This window comes from Mesocricetus auratus, unplaced genomic scaffold, assembly GCF_017639785.1.
Source record: "Mesocricetus auratus isolate SY011 unplaced genomic scaffold, BCM_Maur_2.0 Super-Scaffold_100010, whole genome shotgun sequence".
Lineage (NCBI taxonomy): Eukaryota > Metazoa > Chordata > Mammalia > Rodentia > Cricetidae > Mesocricetus > Mesocricetus auratus.
The window spans coordinates 68,245,516-68,267,851 of NW_024429194.1; the positions used below are offsets into that span (position 1 = coordinate 68,245,516).

The 22,336-nt window shown below is 47.2% G+C and overlaps 1 long non-coding RNA gene across 1 annotated transcript in view; it reads right to left on the reverse strand.

Moving 5' to 3' along the window:
* The window catches only part of LOC121142894, a 126,926-nt gene that overhangs the window by 27,572 nt on the left and 77,018 nt on the right, over positions 1 to 22,336 (reverse strand). The window contains exon 5 of the long non-coding RNA XR_005880022.1: positions 864 to 1,011. This is a non-coding gene — a long non-coding RNA (uncharacterized LOC121142894). The remainder of the gene's footprint in view (positions 1 to 863; positions 1,012 to 22,336) is intronic.

A 22,336-nucleotide genomic window follows, 5' to 3' on the forward strand; every position in this document is an offset into this window, starting at 1 on the left:
CCTACGGGTCTCAGCCCGGGCACAGGACCTCCCTATTTCGGCCTCAATAGTAACTCTCAATATTCTGGGTCCAGTACCTCATTCACAGAATCAACAACTGGCAGCTGCCATTTCCTGAGAACCTCTTTTGCACACAGACATCTTACATCCATTGTTACCTTTAGTGCCACCTACAGACTAGGAAGGGGGGGTCCGTGGAGGAAAATACCTCGAAGAGGGTTGCTGTTTGCCTCACATTGCAAGGCCAGATGAGTCCACCTCCCCCCTGGCCTACCCTGGCACTTAGCAGGAAACTGAACCCACACCTATCCCATGCCCAGAGGGTGACCTCTACAAAAACTAGAACGCTGCGGCCAAGACAAGAGGTGGTTTTGACTTTTGATTTGGGGGGGGGGGGACAGAGGCTGCCACCAGTTACTGCCCCGGTTTCTGGTATGTCACCACCAGCACGTCTAGGGGCAGTGGGTCTAGACATCCGTGAAAGAGTAGTGGACTCACAGACTCGGGATATTGGGGAAACTTAAACCTCCTTATTTAAGGCTTTTTTTATGATTACATTGCTGGGGGAACCCTACCAAACCCCGGGGGCCGGGAGAGCTGTGTTAGCCAGCAAAGTCTGAAGGAGTTTGATTGACCACAGACTGGTATTGTCGGAGGAAGCAGGCTCAGAAAACCCTGCAACCCTGGCCCGCTACGAAGTCTGTTAACGAAAATGAGAGCAGGCGCTGATTATCGCTCTGAATGGCAAGCGTGGTTTTTTTTTGTGTGAGTTTCATAGTGGCTATCACAGGCCCGAGCCACGTTTTGCCGGTGGGGGCTGTGCCTGGTGTGTGCTGCGTGTTGGGGGATGGGTGCATACTTACGTGTCTGCACTAGGAAGATCCTGTTGTCCAGCCCCTCCATCGCTGGGAGCGGAGAAGGAGAAAGGAAGGAAGAGGACGAGAGGAGAAGGAGATGATGAGGAGCTCCACCTCGCTGCTGCTTCGTCCTCATTGCCGAGTCATCCTTGCCCTGTAGAGAGAGTCAGCACTTCCTTCAGTGGGTGGTGCAGCCTCTGGGGCTGCTCCAGGGCAGTGGTTGGGGCTTCCTCTTCGGTGGAGTTCATAAGGTGCAAATTTGGCTCTTCTTCTCTGGGCCAGCTCCCCAGTTCACCCCGGTCAAGCCAGGCAAACCATGCCAACACAGGTCAGGACCCGGACTGTTCCACACATCTGGGCTAGAGACCTAAACTAAATCAGCCCCGCCTATCACCTCCCGGCCAAGGCCTCTTTCTTTTCTAGGGGCCTTGACCATGGGATTTGTTGGGCTCCTGCTGACCACCATGGCCTCTCCACTAATGAGAGGCCAGAGCTGTCAGTCTGTCTGTTGACAGCAGCTCCAAAGCCTGGCAGAGACCTCTGACACCGATGCCAGCAAAGTTGGCTCCCTGTCTTCAGGATAAGTCTGTGGAGTCCCTGGTCATTATGAGCCAAGCTACTTCTGGTGTGAGCAGACTCTGGGTAAACCATTAGCGTCCCTTTCTGTAGTTTGGGGACACGAGTGTGGAGGCCCAGAGTGGAAGGGGAAGCGGAACAAGCACCCCGTCTACCTCAGGTCTGCTTCCTTCATTTCTTTCCCAGTGCACCAAGCCAGTGCTCTCAACATCTACTTTTTCCCTCTCTTCCTTTTGTTTGACTTTTGAGACAGGGTCTCACTGTGTAGCTCTGGTTTGCCTGGAGCTCTCTATGTAGACCAGACTGGCCACAAACTCACAGAGCCTCCTGCCTCTGCCTCCTGAAGGTTAAAGGCTTATGCCACTGTGCCTAATCTCTTTCTCTTTGTTAAAAAAAAAAAAAAGAGGGGAGGTGTGCAGGCGCTGGTGAGATGGCTCAGTGGTTGAGAACATCTTTTGTTACTGTAGAGGACCCGGTTCCATCCCCAGCACCCACTTGACAGCTCTCAGCCCTCCATAACTCCAGTTCTAGGGGATCTAACGTCCTCTCCTCCCCTCTACGGGTACCAGGCACACACAGGTATACAGGTGAACACAACACTCACGCACACATGTGATATACACACAAGGAAGCATACAGGTGAACAAAACACTCACACACATGTACACAGGCACACAGGTGAACAAAACACTCACGTACACAAAGTAAACTTCGCAAAGGGCGAAAGATCTATTTGTTCTCTCTCTCTCTCCTTCTACCCGCCACTCTGTGTGTGTGTGTGTGTGTGTGTGTGTGTGTGTGTGTGTGTGACAGTGCACGCGTGGAGGTCAGAGGAAAACTTGTTGGAGTTAATTTTCTCTTTCTATCCTGCACGTTCTGAGGATCAAAACCAGGTCAGATTAGGCTTGGCAGCAAGTGCCCTTACCCACTGAGCTATCTCGGTGGCCCCTAAACCTTACAATATTTATTCTACTGGGGCACACTTGGTTCACACCTATTTCCAAGCACTGTGCAGAGGAAGACAATAGGACCATGAGTTCAAGGCTAGCCTGGGATACATATGATGAGCAGTTGTCTACTCCTCCTTTTTGTTTTTGTTTTTTGTTTTTCAAGACAGGGTTTCTCTGTGTAGCTCTGGATGTATTGGAACTCAGTCTGTAAATCAGGCTGGCCTTGAACTCACAGAGATCCTCATGCCTCTGTCTCCTGAGTGCTGGGATTAAAGACGTGAGCCACCACCCATCAACTGCTGTCTCAAAACATCAACAAACCAAAACCTAATTTTTCCCCCTTCAGACAGTATCGTAGGGTTCCATACAGAAGTCCCTCCATGGTCAAATCTTGAACTCTCAATCCTCCTGCTTCTGCTCTTTTGAGAGACAAGGGCTCAGGTAGCTGATGTTGGCCTAGAACTCCTGATCCCCTTGCTTCCATGCATTGGGATTATAGTTATGTATCAGCTCACCCAGTCCAAATCTATTATTGGTAAGTGATCAATTCTGATAGAGGAGGTAGAGGAGGCTGGAGACAGTGGAAGAGCGGTTTTTTTTTTTTTTTTTTTTTGCCTTGTCCCAATAAGGCAAAGAAATTGCAGCAGAGAGGTGAGCAAACTGCAGGGAGCCTGGCGCTAGGCACTGAATGAACAGGCTTCAAGATCACCAGCTGATGACCATGGAGTTTCTTCTTTTTTTCCTTAAAGGTAACTGGCTAAATCAGTTCATGGTTCTACCAGCTCTAAGGAATATGGAATGATTAGGGAGTAACTGAGCCAGCGTGTTCCAGTGCCTTTATATGAAGAATCACAGATGTACAGACAGCACTTACTATTGAATTAGAAACAAACATGATGGCCCACATCAGAAATCAGGACGGACGGGGAGAACGAGGCAGGCCAGTTTGGAGAAGCAATTAAGAGCCACTCAGAACCTTAACTTTCAGAGGAGGCAGCAAGCTAGAGTTGGGGGTGAAGCCAGAGTGCAGCACACACTCCAAGAATACAGACACCTAGAGGCCAGACTCGGAATTGCAAAGCTGTCGGGAGCAGAAATAAATGAGGAACCATAAAGGAGGGAATGAGCCGGGTCACTTCTCAGCAGGTCACTTCCTGTTGCGTACTCATTCCAAGAATTATCTCTTTACTCTTTAAACGAGGTCTCACTATGTAGCCCTGGCTGACCTGGTATTCACTAAGTAGGTCAGGTTAGCCTCGAACTCATTATAATTGTCTTTCCTTGGCCTCCTAAATCCTGAGATTTGCATGTCTGGCTTAATATGACATTCATCTATCTATTATCTATCAGTTTGTTTGTTTGTTTTAGTGCTATAGATTGAACCCACGGTTTTGCAGGTGCCAGGCAAACATTCTACCACTGAGCTGTGTCCAGAACCTGCTTTTCTACTTTTTGAGACAGGTTCTCAAGAAGTTATCCAAGCTGGCCTTGAACTCCATCCTCTGAGTGGTGGAGATTATAGTCCTGTGCTACCGAACCTGGCTTTCCTTAACCTTGGCGTCGTCTGTCTTGTTTCCCCATTTCTCATCCAGACATGGGGAAAGAGAACACTTCCCTTGTAATAGGACAACACAGGGATGGAAGTGCCCTGCTGGTGACTGGAAATTAACGCTCAGTGCGGGGAATGGTCCCTGGCCTTGGTATGCTAGGTAGCGGGCAGTCTCAAAATGGAACCTTGTGCCCCAGTAAGTGTACGGCCTCTCTGCTCTGGCAGATTGCCTCACGAGGAGCTAGAGCTTCAGTACCACCAGGGACTTCAGGTTTTCAGAGGGAAAGGCAGCAGATAAAGGCCTTATGAGCTAGAACCTGATTTTTAAACATTGGCTTGAAACATACATGCACCAACACAAAGCAGCAAGCGCAGATGAAAACCAAACAGGTTGAGGCTTTGCTGACACTGCCTTGTGTGTGTCTGGGCAGTGATCAGCCAGTGCAGATCCAGATCAGACCGGAGTAGGGGATAGAAGACAGGCCCTAGCAGGGAGGCCTGTGGAGCGACACAACAGCCAGCGACAGAGGATTCTGAGGCAGCTCTCCACTCACCGCTTCGCTTCCAGCTAGAGCAAAAACAAATAATGGTTTCCTAGGTAACATGCACAGTGGTCCAGACCGGAATCCACGTGAGAATGCAAGGCAGCATCACTTTGATAGGCATGGTTTCTCAGGGTCTTACCAGTGCAGGGATGGATGTTGACATGGTGTCACCTCCAGAACCGTGGCAAAATCTATCAGTCTACCCCCCCTTCCAGGATAAATTCTCACCTGTCTTTGTAACACACCAAAAGCAATGACCTCCCAAGCATAGTTTACTATGTGTTAATTGATTTCATGTGTGGTGATTTTGGTGACTCCTTTTTAAAAAAAAAAAGATTTATTTATTATGTATACAGTTGTCTGCCTGCGTGTATGCCTGCATGGCAGAAGACGGCACCAGATCTCATTATAGATGATTGTGAGCCACCATGTGGTTGCTGGGAATTGAACTCAGGACAGCCAGTGCTCATAACAACTGAACCATCTCCCCAGCTCCCAAAAGCAAATAAAAATTAAACAACCAAAAAGACTTCCTGGCTAGGCTGGATAATGTATTGTGACCCTGTCTCAATAAAGCAAAACAACAAGGTTTATTCCTTTGTTAAGGAATAGATAACAACAGAGCACTGTTAGGACGGTATCAACAACCCACACTGTCTATTGCTACAGCTGTGTTCGACACGACTGTCATTTTGCCACGAGGGTGACCCTGACCTCCCCAAGCTTGTAGGGCAAACTGCTATTGATATTTTATGAGCTGAAGTTCTGGGTTTACGTTGGGATTTAGGCTCTGTGCCAGGAAGTTCTATGCATTTGCAGTCATGTGCTTGCTGCCAAGCCTGACAACCCGAGTTCGGTCCTTGGGACCCACTAGTAGTAGAAGGGGAGAACTGACCCTGCAAGCTGACCTCCACACTCGATAAACAAATACACGGATTAAAACAGTTTAGGTTCTGTGGGTTGTGGCAAATGTTTAAAGCCTCCTGCCACAGCACTGTAGAGCAGGGTTTCATCTCCAGAAATCCCTTGCGTTCCACCTTGATACCCACCTTTCTCCCTGAGGAATCCGGACAGCCATTCCTTTCACTCACTCCAGCCCCCCTTTCTGGGGGAGGATCAACAAGCACAATTGCCTAGTCGTAGGGTAAGACTGCTTGGCTTCCAGGGGAAAGCCCGGTCTGTCTCCTCGGTGTACTCTTTCGCTTCTAATAACTGGCAAGAAAGGTGAGTTCTTGCTGCTCTGTATCCTTACCAGCATTTGGTTTTGTATCTGAACCATTTTAATGGGAACATAATGGCCTATCATTATTCTGGTTTGCAATTTCCCAATAACTATGATGCAGGGCCTCTTTTCATGTGCATGGTTGCCATCTGTAGACCTGGTTTTCATGAGATGTCAACTCTGATCTTTTTCTGGTTTAGAAATTAGAAAGCCAGGGGCTAGAAAGATGGCTCAGAGAATAAGAGCACTGGTTGCTCTTCCAAAGGTCCTGAGTTCAATTCCCAGCAACTACATGGTGGCTCACAGCCATCTATAATGAGATCTGATGCCCTCTTCTGGCATGCAGGTATACATGCAGGCAGAACACGGTATACATACATACATACATACATACATACATACATACATACATACATCTTTAAAATAAAAGAGAGATCAGAAAGGCAGATGTAGGTCAGTCAGTAGAGAGCTTGCCTCACATGAGCAAAGTGCTGGAATTGATGCTAGGCACTGTGTAAATTGGGGGTGTGTCTCATGTAATCCAGGCTGGTCTTGAACTCACAATATAGCTGAGAATGATCTTGAGCTTCTGGTTTCCCTGCCTCTACCTTTCAAGTACTTGGATTATAGGAGTGCACTTATAATAATATAATTAATGGCTGGCCCATTACTTGACTTTTGAGCAAACTGAACCTGCCTCCTGTGTCTGGAATCAAACCTGTTTGACCATGGTTATATAATTATTTTATAAGTTGTTGGAACAAATTTATAACTATTTCACTGAAGATTTTGGTGTCTATGCACAGAAGCAATGCTAGTGTGAGTTCTTTTTCTTTCCACGTCATGTTTCTGGTAACAGAGCAATGCTAGTCTCAGTGGAAGTTAGGATGTGTCCTGTAGGCTTCTGCTTTGGGGGAAAGATGAAAGAAAAGCTGAATGGAAAAAATAAAAACAGATAACCTGATGTGGTGATGCACATCTATAATTCCAGCACTTGGGAGGTAGAGACAGAGGAATTAGACCTTCAAGGCCATTTTCAGCTACACAGTAGGTTTGAGGCCAACCCGGGCTACACAAGATCCTGTCTCAAAATGAATAAAACATCCCAGTTGGTTCCAGAGGACCAAGGTTTATTTCATTAGAGCTTCCTGCTTTGTCTCCATATCTGATCCCAGATGACAGCCGACTGCCACAAACGGTGCCCTGGGCTCTCAAGTAGCCGTCTGTCACCCTCGGTAACTACACTTCCAACACGGTCCTGCCTCTACCACACTAGCAGGCACAGAGGGAGTCACTGCCTCTGTATGAATTTAGAAAGATGACCAGAAGAGGGGAGAGGGATAGCAGGTAAGAGAAACAAAGGCGCAGCCACCAAGAGATCAAATGATTTCAGTGATAATACGAGTAGATACATTTCAGTGTCTTATGATCCTCACTGGGTCCCTTGGGACAAAGCTCTAACTTTTAGAAATATTTCTCAACACTATCTGCAAGACACTGAAACAGGCTTTTCTCTTACAGGAACACATTCTTCATTTAACAAGTTAAATATAGAGCATTAATAAATAATTCACAGCACTCAAAATGAATTCAGTAACTTTAAACAGAGTTTCAAACAGGGCAAATGGCCAGTGTTGTTTCTGAACACGGCTTTGTTTCTTGTCTGATTTTTGCCACAGGGACACCTTCCTTTCCTCAACGAAATCCCTGGTCATATAGCCCTGCTTCTCTTGTGTAAGGCCCGTTCTTTAAATAGTACACAGAACCCCTCCACCAGGGAGACCTTCTTCTTGGCATTGCATCTGAAGACCTTCAGCTGAGTACTTTTGTTCCAGGGTTCCCAGAAGAGCAGGAAATCTTAATATTCTGAGAAGCTCCATTGTTGGGTCTAAGCAGTCTGCCAAAAATAATTGCTTTTATTTGCTTTGAAGATGTTTGTCTTGTGGTAGTAGGTATGCTACAGCCACGTGTGGCTCTACACTAGTTCTAAGACTCATGGAGAGACCCCTACACAGCTTCACAGGCCCTGTGGAGACACCCCTATGTTAGAGTAAGGGGCAGGAGGTTTTAGGAAGGATGGTGGCAGCCTAATGCAAGCAGCTTGGTCTGCCTGGAGGACCCTCAGCTCCCTGACTGGAGGCTGAACCCGAATTCACACACCTGCCAAGGCAAGTCCTCCACCACGGAGCTGCATTCTCTGCCCCTCCCCCCTTTACATCTGATTTTTGAGGAAAGGTCTCCCTAAAGCTGACTTTGAACTTGGTATTCTCCTGCCGTGGCTTCCCTTACACTAGGTCTGGCTTATAGGTTAGTTTTAACACAGCATGACTGTGTGTCCCTACAAGAGGCTGGGCACAGCCATGTGTGCCAAGAGCACAAGGCACTTACTCAAAGTCAAAAGAGGAAGACTGAGCAATGGGCAGGATCGAAACAGTGACAACACAGGCAAAAGAGTTACCAGAACTGGGGCCAGCCTGGTAGGCATTCAGAAATAAGAAGGTAAAACGAAAAAACAAAACAAACAAACCGAACACAAACAAGGCCAGACACCAGGAGAGTCTCTGGCTGCCTCATGAGGTTGACGGGGCTGTAGTAGTGGATGCTCCTCACATGGTAACTTATGATAAAGGACAGAAATCTAACTTCCTAAAGAGCAATGCATTAAGCCACTGTGGGCCAGGTGTCTGAAGCTTGCATCTTTAAGGGGTGGGGGTAGAAATACTTATACCTAAAAGCCATCCTTATTTTTAATCTGTGGTTTGGAGGGGCTGCCAATTTTCTCTCTATTGTAATAGTAACACACCTGAATGGAGGCAGTCCTCTGTTCTGGGCTGGTGATTGTGGGGTGGGAAAAGTTACAGAATGGGGGTGACAGGGGACAGAGGCCCAGGCAAGAACTGCAAGCAGGGAAATACACGAGTTCCCTAGTGTCCTATGTTACAGACACCGAAACAGGGCTGGGTAGAGGTGGACGCCTAGGTATGAAATATGGCTCCCTCTTTATTTTCTCTGGGAACTGAGCCAATTGCTTAACCTTTCTGAGCTTTTATCTGTAAAACCGAGAAGAGTTCTACTTTACAAAGTTGTTATGAAGACTAAATGAGGACAAGTTTAAGGGGGTCATACTTCGACACAGACATATTATCTACTGATTGCCAATCCCTAGAGTAAGTGCTGAAAGTAATACAGTAAATCAAAGAGCTCTGGGGGCAGTCTGCAAGCCAGGAGAGGCACGTAAAACCAAGAGATGAAGGAAGAAACACTGAAGGGTCTGTACATCTCGGGTGCCAGGGCAGCCCCAAAGCATGTACGTTACTTGCAAAGGTGGAGCCTTGGAGAGGTGTGACGTAGCCATGGAGAAGAGGGATGGACGCTAGAACTAGCTGACCTGGACCGCATCTGGCTTTGCTGTGAGCACTCATCTCTCTAAGGCTCAGCTTTCTCAGCTGGGGATGAGGGCAGTCCCCCTCTCAAGGAATGGATCAAGGATTAAATGTGGAGAAGCCTGGGGTCAGGCAGCAATGCAGGACTCAATGACAAGGTCACAGCCAGGTAGTATCGGAGTCTAGACAGGTCGAGGGTGACAATCCTGTGCTGTAAAATCAAAATTGAACTTTGTGTTCATTCAACCCTGCTTTCCCGCTGGAATTCCCACTGAGTGCTTTCTGTGTGGGAGACTACGGTGATTTTTCCCCACAAGAAGTTTTGAGTGGAAATGAGTTCAGGCCTAAGAGACCCGGATCCACAGAGTCAAGCAGTCTGCATAGAAAGTAGCGTCAGTATTACTCACCGGGTAGCTCTCCCCAGCCACCTAAGTGAGTATTTCTCCCAGCAAGTACTCTGTTTCTAACAGTGTATTTAATTAAGTTTCATATCAAAGAAAAATGAAAGCAAAGGAAAAAAAATCCAAGTTCTGGGACAGAAGAGATGGCTCAGCACTTAAGAACACTGCATTGCTCTTCCAGAGAACCCAATTCAATTCCCTGAACCCACGACACAGCTCACAACTGCCTGTAACTCCAGCTCCAGCTGATCCAACACCTCTGGCTTCCTAAGGTACTATACTTGTCTGCATGCACACAAACACACACACACACACACACACACACACACACACACACACACACACCCACACATAAACAACAGGTATACACACCACACAGACACACACAGACACATACACAAATATATACACAGACACATATACATAGATACACACATTTGAAAAATTGACTGGAGAGATGGCTCAGAGGTTAATAGCACTGGCTGCTCTTCCAGAGGTCCTGAGTTCAATTCCCAGAAACCACATGATGTCCTGTTCTGCCATATAGGCATATATGCAGATATAGCACTCATATACATATAAATAATAAATATTAAAAAACACACAGAAATATTTGAAAAATCTTAAAAAACAAAAATCTAAGTTCTTTTTGTAATCAACAAATCATTACTGCCTACAGCAGACTAGACACCGGGTAGACATAAAGTGAACTGATCTACATGAAATGAGATGGCAGCCATTCGCAGTGAGCTGGAGCGATGGGAACCTTTGTCACAAGGTTAAACTGAGTTCTCCAGGGATGGTCTAAGGAGGATGAGGGGCAGACATTTTTCTGTTAAGCTTTTGCAAGGTGTTCCATACAATACCTTGAGAGTCAGCTCCAGGAAATGGCAGGGACGCAAACTGCAACAGTGGGAATTGGCAAACAGAATGCGACAGTAGGAGTGTGAGTTGTGGGCGTGTGACATGCCTGGGGAAGGTCAAGATAAGGCTTGAGAAAGTCCTCTAAGATCCCATAGCAGAGTTGCTGAATGCAACTAAAAAGCGATCAAAAGATTTTGGTAAAAACTGGGTCTGAGGAGTTTAATTTAGGGCACCGAGGAGCTGGCAGAAGATGACAGGGCAGAAGGATCTGAAAGTCAAAAGCTCTGGGCTTTGGGGTCAGTGGGCTGCATCTGGTGAGGCTGTTTAGCTTTGGCTGCATGAGGGGGCACACTCCTCCTGCCCCCTCTCTGCCGTGGGGATGCCAGCCCTGCCACACGAAGAGCAGCAGGCATGAGTTTACATCACTCCCCACGCTGGGGAAGGTAATGGTCTGCACGACCAGAGCACAGGTATCTCAGAAAAGGGTTTGGGTGGCTGCCTATCAAGGGGGGATTCTTCCAGAAACCAACACAGGCACAGTGGGCCTGTGCATCTGGTACACAAAGAGTCTAGAACATTCATTTCATCCTTAGTGTGCAGGGAGCCGAAAGGAGGAACTGCCTCATAGGGGACAGGAGTTAGAGCGTGGAAGCCAAAGGCTGGAGCCCAGATGAGGAGGAAGAGGGTGGGAATGGACAGAGCTGGGATGGGCCAGGGACTAGTCTGGAGACTGAGGTACAGAGAGGGGTGTCTTTTCCTTGTTCCCCTGAGAAATAATTGTGTGTGCGTGTGTGTGCATACATGTATGTCTGTGAGAAAGCATGCATGCACCACGTATGTTCAGGTGCCCTCAGGGACCAGAAAAGAGCACTAGATCCTTGGAGATGTTGCTAAAAGCCCTCTCCAGATCCCACCTCACGGGAACTGCCCTCTGGGGGAGCAGTGACCACCTTCAACCACTGGGCCATCTCTCCAGCCCTATAACTTGTTTCCTTTTACAAACCAATCATTACTCTGGTAAAGAACACAGTAGGGTTGGCAGCCTCAAGGATAATTGAGTTTTACTAATTTAAATTAATTCCCTTTTGCTATATATTCATTTTTTTTCTGCCACCGGGGAGTGAACTCAAGGCCATGTGCGTGTTCGTCAAGAACTCTATCGCTGAATTACACCCCCTAGCTTTTGTTTTTTAGATGGAAGTTCCGACTCAGAGTTACATGAGCTAATACATTCAGAAGCATTTTCTAAACTGTAGGAGTGTATGGAAAAAAATACTGCTTTTTAAAAAATAAAACAGCCATTTCCTGCAATGACACTGGACTCATTTCCCTACATGGTGCACTGTGAGTTGATGTGAGCGCGGGGCCTGCTGAGAAGGAGGGTGATGGTGGTCCAGGGAAGTGCTGGGCAGGCTATGGGAACTGACTACAGCTGAGCTCAGCCGAGAGCTGCTAGCAGCTTTGCCCCTAGGAGATGGCAGAGCATCCCTGCAGCAGCTCAGCCCCTAGGAGATGGCAGAGCATCCCTGCAGCAGCTCAGCCCCTAGGAGATGGCAGAGCATCCCTGCAGCAGCTCAGCCCCTAGGAGATGGCAGAGCATCCCTGCAGCAGCTCAGCCCCTAGGAGATGGCAGAGCATCCCTGCAGCAGCTCAGCCCCTAGGGGATGGCAGAGCATCCCTGCCCCTGCAGCAGCTCACCCCTAGGGGATGGCAGAGCATCCCTGCCCCTGTAGCAGCTCACCCCCTAGGGGATGGCAGAGCATCCCTGCAGCAGCTCAGCCCCTAGGGGATGGCAGAGCATCCCTGCAGCATTTTGCTTGTCTCTATCAAGTACGCACTGAAGATTAAGTGAAAATGCCTGGCTGGAGAGAAACAAGACAGGGTTCAAGAGTTTGGCTCCAGGGCGGTGGTGGCGCACGCCTTTAGTCCCAGCACTCGGGAGGCAGAGGCAGGTGGATCTCTGTGAGTTCAAGACCAGCCTGGTCTATAGAGCAAGCTCCAGGACAGCCTCCAAAACAATACAGAGAAACCCTGTCTCCAACAACCAACCAAACAAACAAAAGTTTGTCTCCTAATCCATTTTTCAATAATTGTTTCCTGAAATACAAATGCGAGATGACGGAGCATAACAAGGAAAGGCTTTGAAGATAGATCCGTGGTGTGTTGGGTTTGAAGCTCTTGGCAGCAGAAAACCGCTGTGTAGCATTATGTGGTCTTTAAGGACCTATAAACCATTGAGAATTGAGGAAATAAATGTGTGTTCAAGATCACTCAGACTCCTAAAAAGAACTTTTTTTTGATTGTGAGAATAATGCTTGTGATAAGGATTTGTTTAAGCAAGGCTATAGGCTATTATCTAAAAGGCACCTTCTGGCCTGATGGGTTCTTCATGACAAGAGGGCACAAGAGAGTGACATTGCCTGGTGTGCTGGCGTGGGGCTGGACCTGTCTGGTGGGATGTGCTCCATGGAGCCCCTGCAAACCAGCCCCTGGGCAGGTCAGCGGCAGCCCCATTTCTGAAGCTCTACTAACTGCTCTTTTTGTTCAGGGAGTTTTCCATACCCTGGGGTGGGAAACCAATCAATGGAAGAAGTAAACAGAGGCACTGGAACGACACAGGTCATGGAGGAGGCTGAGAGAAGCGGAAGTTGCCTCCCATCTCTGGGGCTGCAGAGAGTGCAGAGCGCTGCTTCTGTCAGGGGACCCAGAGTGGGTTCCCAGCACCCTCTGCGGGTGGCTCTCAGTCACCTGCAACTCCAGCTGCAGGGGATCTAAGCTCTCCTCAGGCCTCTTTGGGCTCCCACACTCATGTGTACATATAACATAATTAAAAATAAACCTTGTTGGGCAGTGGTGACCAATGCCTTTAATCCCAGCACTTGGGAGGCAGAGACAGGCAGATCTCTAAGTCTGAGGCCAGCTTGGTGTACTGAGAGAGTTTCAGGACAGGTGCCAAAGGTACAGAGAAAACTTGTCTCAAAAAACCAAAATAAATAGATAAGTAAGCAAACAAATAATAAAATAAAAAATAAAAAACAAATTTCTCTGTCTCTATCTCCCTCTCCCAGTACATTTGGAGAGAAGCAGACAGTGACCTAATCTGCAGCAGAAATGAAAAGGGAGAAAATGCAGTCTAGAAAGGTGTCTTGTGATAAAGGGCATCAGGATTCAGGCACTGACACTATCACATAACCAGGGTGGGAGACACTTAAACTGTCACATAACCAGGGTGGGAAACACTTACACACAACTGTCACATAACCAGGGGCTTAGTGTATCACAAGCAACACAGCTGTTCTTTGGCAGAGCAAGTCAAGCAGCAGAGGGTGGACCTCTGAATTTCTTTTCCTGGCCATCCGAGCCCCCTTGGTCCTCTGCCTGCTCCAGTGCCTCCATGGAACAGAGACATGGATTGCTTTACAATCCCACCGGCTGGATGAGAGCTGCCTCCATTTGTCTGCATCTGGCAGACTCCGCCTCCACTCCTATTTTTACCTTTCTGCTTCCAGAAGCATCTCAGAGATAGATGGCCTCAACTCCAGCAAGCATCTTAGTCCTAAAAGAGCCCAGGCTCATATTTCAGCTCCTCAGGAGGACTGCTGCCTTGAATTTGAGGCTAGCCTGGACTACATAAATCTTGTCTCAGAAAACAAACAAAAATTCAGAAGTGAATATTGAATGCTTTCACCATTGTCTATGGCCCTCCATGCTGAGTTCATTATCATGTTTAGTCTTCATCTCAGCTGTGAAATAAAACATATTTAAAAACATTAATGTAAACTGGTGTGGCAGGAGGCTGAGACAGAAGCTTGTGAGTTCAAAACCAGCCTAAGCTGCAGTGTGAGACGGTATCCCCCGCCCATCCCCTGCGCCTCAAGTGTTCCTGCCCCGGTGTTGGGTGGCCACTGAGATCCTTAATCACAGGGACCGATGACCAGGGACCGATCTAAGCAGCTGTGGAGTTCTTGACCTCTCTGCCACTGGCTGTTCTCAGGTTACTGACCCAGTTCTTGCCGATGGAACATCAAGGGAAGTCAGTAAGGCCCCAGAAAAGGCAAGATTTTGTGATGCTGATACTGAGAGTCTGAAGAAGCCCCCCAAGACTCACATCCTGGAGTCCCTGTTTTCAGTGACTTTGGAGGACAAGCTGAGCGGTCATCAGTTCCCTGCTGGCTTTGCTGTAGATAGCAACGGAGGTCACAGTAACAACAGTTGCATGGCTCAGGGTGTTGAAAGCCATTTTTCTTTTTTTTTCTTTTTTTGGTTTTTACAAGACAGGGTTTCTCTGTATTGTTTTGGAGGCTATCGGTCTAGCCCAGCCTCGAACTCACAGAGATCCGCCTGCCTCTGCCTCCCGAGTGCTGGGATTAAAGGCATGCACCACCACTGCCCGGCGAAAGCCATTTTTCTTAAAGCAAACTCTTTTGTTGGGCATGGGAAGGTACCCAAAGGGATGACCTTTTGACCCTAGGAAGTCAAAACCTCCACTTCATACTATACAAATGTCACTAAATATAGACTTTTCTATTATACTATGGAAATGTCACTAGATATATACTATTCTATTATACTATGGAAATGTCACTAGATATATACTTTTCTGTTATACTATGGAAATGTCACTAGATATACACTATTCTACTCAGGAGCAGGAAGCTGTCCTTGTTAGGATGAGGGACTAAAGTTCCAGTCCCCTTTTCTGGTACTTCTTCGCTCAGTCCATGGCTCTCTTATTCAGCCCAGGGTGGCAACATCCACCAGCTTTGGGGCCTCCCACGGCAATCATCAGTCAAGAAAATGCCCCCATGGACTTGCCTTCAGGCCAGTCTGAAGGAGGGACATTTTCATTCGAGGTTCCCTCTTCTCAGATGACTCTGGCTAGTGTCAATGTGACAAAAAACTAAACACAGTATTGCTGAAGTTGGCCACCACCTCTGAGTCCTCCTGTGTTGGTTTCTGGACTGTTAGGATTACAGGTCTACACTGCCCTACCAACTAAACTATCTTTTATAAAATGATGCTGGTTGTAGACCGTATTTTGTTTTATAGAGGGAGGGAAGGGGGAAAGGAGGAAAATCCTAGAAATTCGCTGTGCTCTAATTTTGAAATGTTCTTTTTCTCCGCTTTTGCCATTCTGAATTCTACATTAAGAAGAATGCCGGCTGGACTCACCTCGAAGGCCTACAGCAATGGCGCGCTTGGGCTGCGGGCGGCCACTTGCTCACAAGAACAGATGGGTCAGTTTCCAGGAAGTGGCTGTGGTGGCTTGACATCTGATGTGGCGGGGGTATTTGCATCACAAAACCCACAAATGTTAAAAATATCCCCTCCTCCAGCTGCTTGCTCAGCAGCCTAGAACCTGTACCTGCGTGTTCCCTGGGGAGGCGCTCAGGCAGCTCCCACCACTCAGAGCCCACACGAGACGACAGTGGACTTCATTCACCGACTTATAAGTATATTCTAAAAGCATTCTTTCACTGCTGGTTAACTATTGCATGGTCCATTTCCCTCAGGAAAATGTCTGCTCTGTATAACAAGAACCGTGCCTGCCTAATGACTCACGACTATCGCGTAGCACTGAGTGGGCACAGGGTCTCTTTATTCTCCTAGAAGTCACTGCCAGAGATTTCAGTCATCATACTCAGGGAAGAGAAAGCTGTAAGCGTATGAAATCACTCCTCATGGAAGTAAGCCACTAGAGAGCTGAGGTCAAATACTCCTAGTGTTCTAAGGTGCCTGGGCAAGAGTATGTATACATAGTGGGCTTTGGTGGCTTGTGTATGTAATCCCAGCACTTGGGAGGCAGACTTCGGAAGTTAAATGTTCAAGGTCATCTTCTACATAGCAAGTTTGAAGCTAGCCTGGGCTACATGAGATCTTGTTTCAAAGAAACAAACAAACCAAAACCAAACACAAATAAAACCCCAAAGTTGAGCAACAAAAACCCTGTAATTTCAGAAGTAAAAAGCACCAGGGGGGGAGCTGTTTTGAAGGATTCAGTTTTCTTCTTTCCACCATGTGGGTTCCAGGATTAAACGCAGGTTATCAAACTCAGTGAACAGCTTTACATGCTGAGCCTCTTGCTGGGCCCATGACATGAATCTTACTAGATATGAGAGTCTGAATATGACATGTCCTCCCTTCCAAATTCATGTGTGAAAGGTTTGGTCCCAGCTGGTGGCATTATCGAGAGGTAATTGGACCATGGGGGCATTACGTTTATCCGTGATTAATAAGTAAAGAGACTACAAGGGAGAGGGAAAAGGTCATATGACTCACCTATACATCAAAGTGGAAGACCACCCCTTAGCTCACTACACCCCTTAGCTACCAAACTTCTCCTTCTTTTGAGCCTCATTAAAGGAAGACCCAAACAATAACCATGACCCCCGAGTGCTTCCTCACTCTGCTTCTTTGAGCTGTGCATCCAAAATTTGTGCTTTCTCTTTGATCTCGGCAAGATTGCCTTGCTTCTTGCGTGTGCATCTTTTCAAACTCCTTAAAAAAGATGCCAGGAACCTGGGCACATGTGCGTGGTCCAGACGCCGACTACCAGTAACCCCTCTGAAGGCTGTATCTTGCCCCAGGTTCCTTCCCCTGTCTCTGCCTCCAGCTTCAATGAGGTGGGAAGCCCTGGTCCATCATCTCTCCACTGTCACATCCTGCCTCACTTCAGGCTCAAGGCCATGGAACCGCATGTTCTAATTTGCTTGTGGTTGCTATGGTAAACACCATAACCAAGAGCAACTTGGGTAGGAGAGTGCTTCATTGGCTTACAACAGCCTGATCATTATCCGTCCTTGAGGGGAGTCACAATGAGGAGGAACTCAAGCTGGAGCAGAGGCAGAAACCATGGAGGAAGACTTGCTCTACAGCTCATTCTGAGATACCTTTCTATGCAGCCCAGGCCTACCTGCCAGACTGGCATGTCCCACGGTATGCTGGACCCTTCACACCCAGTGGGGCTGGGCCCTCCTACATTAATTGGTAATAAAAACTAAAAGTAAAAAACCACCCCATAGATATGCCTACAGACCAATCAGACAGAGACAAGTCCTCAGTGAAGGTCTCCTCCTCCCAGCTAACAACCAAGATCAGCCCTCACACCAGTCAACCACAGACTAAAACTTCTGAAACCCCGAGTCAAAGCAAACCATTCTCCTCAGTTGTTCCCCTCGGGTATCTGTGGCCACAACTGACAAGCATACTTAACTTATGTTTGGAGAAGTTGAATTGTAGTTATGTGTCCCTAATTGGCACAAGTTCACATCCTAATTGGTAGTCAGCACTTCTGAGTTATCTAATATGTTAATTTGCTTGTGTTGCTAGTTTCCTCTGTGTCACCTGTTTTCCAAGAATAAAATTTATTCTTTCTGGCTGGGCATTGGTGGTGCACGCTTTTAATCCCAGCACCTGGGAGGCAGAGGCAAGCGGATCTCTCTGTGAGTTCATGGCCAGCCTGGTCTACAGAGTGAGTTCCAGGACAGACTCCAAAGCTACTCAGAGAAACCCTGTCTCAAAACACCAACAAAACAAAACAAAACAAACATCCTTTCAATCGTTTCCAGAAAGAAAGGGAGCCCAAAGTCATTTGAAATTAGCTTTAGCGGTCCCAGTACTCATTTGAATTTTCCATCTCTGTAGCAGTGAGTATCAGAATCTTGTTTTTTCATGTCTTCATTTTATAGAAACCTCCACAGCAGCTGGTGTTTTGCTCTCAAGGCAGTGTGTGTGGTGACTGGGTGAGGGGCTCTCCAGCCAACTGGGCTCAAGCTGCAGGCCTGCCTTTGCTAGACAAGTGACCTGGACAAGGGACAATGCAATGGGAACAATACAGTAGCATCTGTTTCCCAAATATATCGAGAGTCCAGTGTGGCGGTGCACTTTAATATCAGCATTGCAGAGGCAGGTGCACGTAGATTTCTGTGATGTCCAGGCTAGCATGGTCTACATACTGAGCTCCAGGCTAGCCTGGCCTACATAGTGAGATCCTATCAAAACATAACAAAAGCAAAAACAAACAAACAAAATTCACAAACACATACAGCCCCCCCGCCAAGTGGACAAACACAAATATTAAAAAAAAAATTGTAGATCTGGAGCTGGAGTAGTGGTAGCAGGCCTGACTAGGATGTATGAGACACTAGATTCAGATCCCAGTATGGGTGAGTGTGTGCGCATGTGCACCCCCACCCCAGCCTATTGTGTCGTGTTATTACTGCTTTGGTCTCTCAGTGCTGTGGGGCTGTTGCTGCTGGAGAGCCACTGCCTTGTATACTTACTACCTTGCACACATAGTGTCTTGCACACTTAGATTCTGCTAAGAGCCTTCTTCCCCACTAATTCAGAGGAAGAAATCAGGTCCCCGAAACACGTCCTTGCAGGGAGGGTGTGATGGTTGGTGTTGGTTTTTCTGTTTGGTCAGTTGAGAAGTGTGTATTGCACTAAGGCACACTTCTGGGTTTGCCCATGAAGGCATTTTCCAGAGAGGACTGGATAAAGAATGGTGGCCCGAGCAGGTGGCCCCATGGCGCTGTGACACTTGGAGGGAATAAAAGCACAAAAGGAGGAGAGAGCTAGCTCTGGCAGTTCTGTCTGAAGGGTGCGAGCACGCAAACACGGCGATGACGGACAGCAGGTTTTGCCTTTACTCTTCTCCCCCATTCCCTCTGTCTTGCTAAAAACCATTAGATTACATTCCTAAAGCTGCCACCAAGTCCATTCCCTTAACTGGCCACTTCCTCCTCCTGAGGCTGACTACCAAGGTCCAACTATTCAAGTATTGATGTCTAACAATCAAAAGTCCTCTTTGGCTCACCTAATTTACATGCCCAATGAAAATGAAACAGCTCCTCCTAACACAGGTATTCCCCTTTTACCTTATAAACCACCATTTGCCGATGGGCCACGCCTGTCTTCTCTATCCCAGCAGCTCTTCTGCCCTCCTGGGCACAGTACCAATAATCTTTGCTTGTCCTCTCTCCCTCTCCCTTCTTGCTTTTCCCTTCTCCCTCATCCTCTGCCTCCTGTCTTTGTCTCCTATTCCCTGCCCCCTCTCCCTCTGGGGAGAAGAAATCTCCTTTGTGCTGAGAACTTGGTCTTGGGGTGTCTTGTGCAGACTCTGGTCCTTTCACTGTCTTTCTCTTCCTATCCTCCCCTGACCCCCTTTTTCTCTCTCCCTCTCCTCCCCTCTCCCCTTCCTAACTCCCGCAGTGTGAACTACCCTCCCCACTCTGACAGACTGAAGCCTCTGAAACTGTGAACCGCATGAATCCTTCCTTCTTGCGCTCTCCACAGCAGCAGAGAAACTGAGGAACACAAAGGGACACTAAGGTGTCACTTCAGCTGGTCTTTTCCAAGTGTCTTCATGTTTCTCTCTTCATTTATGAATTTTGTTTTTTGAGACAGGGTTTCTCTGTAGCTTTGGAGCCTGTCCTGGAACTCACTCAGTAGACCAGGCTGGCCTCAAACTCACAGAGATCCACCAGCCTCTGCCTCCCGAGTGCTGGGATTAAAGGCGTGAGCCACCACCGCCCGACTTCATTTGTGGATTTTTAACTGGGCTCAATCTTCTAAAAATTCCTGCCTGGAGGAGCGGAACTATTTGTGACTTCAGAATTACACCAATCTGTCCTTTGAAAAGGTTGGTGAAGCCTTCAAGTTTTCTGTTGTCAAGAACCTGGAGGTGGCTATGATATTAATTCTGAAAAGTAAAGAATAATTTGTAATTTGTACTTAGACGATATGACAGAAATGGAAGCACTGCTATAATTACCCCACAGAGCAGCATTCAGTAATCTTCCAATAGTGGGAGAGGACTGCGTTAACGGTCTGGTTCTGCACCCATCTTGTTGAGTTTGGTTCCGATTCAGAAGGGATAAATTACAAGATGTTTCCTGGGACATGAGAGTTGCAGTGATGACGTGCTGTCCTTGCTTAGAGTTGTCAGAACTGAGGGATTTTTACTAGTTTTTTTTCTTCAGGAGAAGCAGTAGATTAGACTGAGGAAAACACAAAGATCTGTATGTGCAAAAATGAAAAGATCAGGCCTTTTTTCCAAAACATGAGGTCTATATCATTGTATTCAGTCAAGAAAACCCAGTGGAAACTACCTCACTGATGGGCTCCAGCTCCCTGGAAACATTGCTAATTCTAGAAAGACATGCCTCTATATACTGTATATAACACACATATATACACACGTTTAGTCTCTCATGTCTATAACATGTATGTATGCATTATAGAGGGGAGCAGGGATAACTGTGGTTACAATATCTTAGCAGATTACTGAATGCTGCTCTGTGAGGCAATTATAGCAGTGCTTCCATTTCTGTCATATTGTCTAAGTACAAATTACAAATAACTCTTTACTTTCCAGAATTAATATCACAGCCACCTCCGGGTTCTTGCACACCGTGTGGATGCATCATCTTTCTGTGATGGCGATATTTAGTTTACTGTGTATTGGAGGTGGTTTCACTATTGTTTGTTCTTTGCTCCTTTAGTACCTGAGACAGTGGCAAGGGGATCTCTAAACCATAGAACTGTGGCCATTCTAGTTTGATAATGTAAGCCTGATGGTATCTGGTGAGTTTCTTGTGGCAGCACCTGGTCTTCTTAAGTAGGATTTTAGGGACTTGCCACCCCTTAAACTTTTATGCTGAGGCCAGTTGAGGCACTACACATTCTGAGCACAGCAAGGCCCTTTCTCCAATCCCTGGTCATTCGGGCCGTCAAGCAACAGGGATCTTTTCTGGAGCCCCTTCTTTTCCAGCCGGCCTTTACTCTATCCTAGGATCTTGAAGTCACACAACTAAACCTGTCAGTACTTGCCAGAATTGCTTCCTGACTAGAGCTTCCACCATTACTGAAAACATTCCCTTGGTCTTTCTCCCTCCAACCCCACCTTGGGCTGGGCTAAGACATCAGTGGGGCGCAGTACCAATAATCTTTGCTTGTCCTCTCTCCCACTCCATCTTCTGTCTCCATCAGGAAGCAGAAAGCTACATGTACATTTGTAGGCATATAAGGTTTGACGTGAGGGAAACAGGAGTGAGCTCAGTTCAGACATTCATCCTCATATTTTCTCCAGTGATGGAACCCATCCACCTCCCATCCCGGTCCCCACACAAAGCCTGGATGGTCATCAACTTACAAAAGGGGTTATATCTAGGTGAGTTACAGTGAACTGAAATTCGGTCAAGTTAAAAAAGGCACCTAGCATGGTGGTTTAGTGCATCAACACACCAGCCTACCACACCTAGCACAGCGCTGGCCTAGTGCAACCTACACACCAGCTACCACACCTAGCTCAGAGGCCTAGTGCACCAACCCACCAGCCTACCACACCTATCCAGCACACAGTCTACGGCACCATGTGTGCTCTCGCTCTTTATACTCATGGAGGCCAGTCGCAGAAGCTGCAGCTAGCTGTTGCTTGCTTCCCAGAGTCATCAAACCCGATTATACGACCTGCATGAGAGTGCCGGTGCCCATGCAAACCAGATCCACCTGGCATGGGTGCTAGAAACTGAACTTGGGGTTCTCTGCAAGTGCTCTTAACCACTGGGCTATCGCTACAGTCCCAAGTCACTCTTCTTAATGAAGGAACTAAATTAGTAGTATTGAGATATTGGTAGGGATGTATAACAATATTGAGAGGAACAAGCAGGTAAGTTTCTGAACTGCAGCATGGCATTCTTTTCAGTAGAAAGAACACATTCAGCCCGGTGGAGGTGGTACACACCTTTAATATCAGCAGGTGGATCTCTGTGAGTTTGAGGCCAGCCTGGTCTACACAGCGAGTTCCAGGACAGGCTCCAAAGCTACACAGAGAAACTCTATCTCTAAAAACAGAAACAAAACAACAACAATAACAACAAAAAAGAAAGAACACATTCTAGTTTCCCAGTACAGTTGTCACAACTAAACACTACATATTTTAGGAAAAATTAGAAGGGCACCAAACAGAAAACAATGATAAAGAAAT